The sequence below is a fragment of the Diaphorina citri genome, unplaced genomic scaffold (genome assembly GCF_000475195.1).
Source record: "Diaphorina citri unplaced genomic scaffold, Diaci psyllid genome assembly version 1.1 scaffold7062, whole genome shotgun sequence".
NCBI classification, from domain to species: domain Eukaryota; kingdom Metazoa; phylum Arthropoda; class Insecta; order Hemiptera; family Psyllidae; genus Diaphorina; species Diaphorina citri.
This window is the reverse complement of record NW_007384438.1, coordinates 2,428-3,896: the sequence shown is the minus strand read 5'-3', so window position 1 is coordinate 3,896 and position 1,469 is coordinate 2,428. Positions and strand designations below refer to the sequence as shown.

General features: G+C 37.3%; 1 long non-coding RNA gene across 1 annotated transcript; it reads right to left on the bottom strand.

The window, feature by feature from the left end:
* Positions 1 to 224: 224 nt before the first annotated feature.
* On the bottom strand, positions 225 to 1,391 carry LOC113472665. The gene is made up of 2 exons (XR_003394883.1): positions 897 to 1,391; positions 225 to 673 (listed from the first exon to the last, which is right to left on the bottom strand). It is a non-coding gene; the product is annotated as an uncharacterized LOC113472665 (long non-coding RNA).
* Between the last annotated feature and the right edge of the window lie 78 nt (positions 1,392 to 1,469).

The window sequence follows — 1,469 nt, the reverse complement described above, 5'->3', positions numbered from 1 at the left end:
TTCTTCAAAGGCAGAGGTAAAATCATTCAAAAATGACTAGCAAAACATTATTTACAGCTGAAAGGTACCTAGAGTGTATCTACAAGAAGTTAATCATAGGCACCTATAAATGTATGTAATACAATTTTTCAGAAATACAAAATTCAAGAGAATATCAAAATGAAACCAAATTCCTAGTCGGTACCAGTTTAGGAGTTCGTGACAGGAAAATGATCCTTCCTTCGCAGAAATACAAAATTCAAGAGAATATCAAAATGAAACCAAATTCCTAGTCGGTACCAGTTTAGGAGTTCGTGACAGGAAAATGACCCTTCCTTTGCTCTCGAAAGATACGAATATCAGTAAGAATTTGGTTTGCAGCATTTGTTTTTAAGCTCTAAGATTGGAAAGGTTGGCAGAAGAAATCTAAAGGTGTGTCCACACATAGTCGACCGGCCGTCGATCGACATCCATGAATGTCGACTGAACCGTCCACACTGCCTCGACAATATAGATTCACCTCGTCGTTCGACAGCGGGTGGACTATGTTTGGACACACCACAAGAATGTGTCAGCGGTTCTCAAAATTGGGCGAAATGAGACTCTCGAAGTCTTGAAAAATTAATAAGAAATCAGCATAAAATCGTTTGATTTCCCTAGCATCAAATGTCCATTTTATTTGAGAATCAGTGACCTGAAGATAAAGAGAACATGGTTAACAAGGGGTCATTTGAAATGGCAGACATCTTTGCCTCCTTCTACTAGGGGAAATTCTTTAACGTTCTTTGAAATTTGAAGACAATCTCGAAATCCATCTTGGATTTTTATATTCCTCGAATTTACCCCAAAAAGAATACACAAAAAAGCCCACTCCGAGGCTTAGGTGTAGGGGCTTCTATTATTTGAGAATCAGTGACCTGAAGATAAAGAGAACATGGTTAACAAGGGGTAATTTGAAATGGCAGACATCTTTGCCTCCTTCTATTTAGGGTAATTCTTTAACGTTCTTAGAAATTCGAAGACAATCTCGAAATCCATCTTAGATTTTTATATTCCCCAAATTCACCCCAAAAAGAATACACAAAAAAGCCCACTTCGAGGCTTAGATGTAGGGGCTTCTACGAATCTACCCCAAGAAAAGGGAAACATTTACGAAAAAAGGTTAAAAAAGTCGAATAGATTTTCTTGCTAATTTGTTCAAAGCCGAATACAAAAAGAACTATTAAAATTCACTAATAGGTATATTTCTTGTTTAATTTAATTTATTGCTTATCAATAATCCCTATACATGTGACAGTTACCTGACAGTGTGTGTGCTCATCAGGTAGAACTGACAGGCGGACCTTTTCAGCCGTACCTGTCAGGTCTTGGAAATTATTCGTGAAGCAGGTCTCAAAAATCCTTCCGGAAATAGGGCTGTGCAAATTGTCATATAAAGACAAACATTAAAACATTATTAAAGACCCTGTTGTTGTAGCAGTGACAGCAAC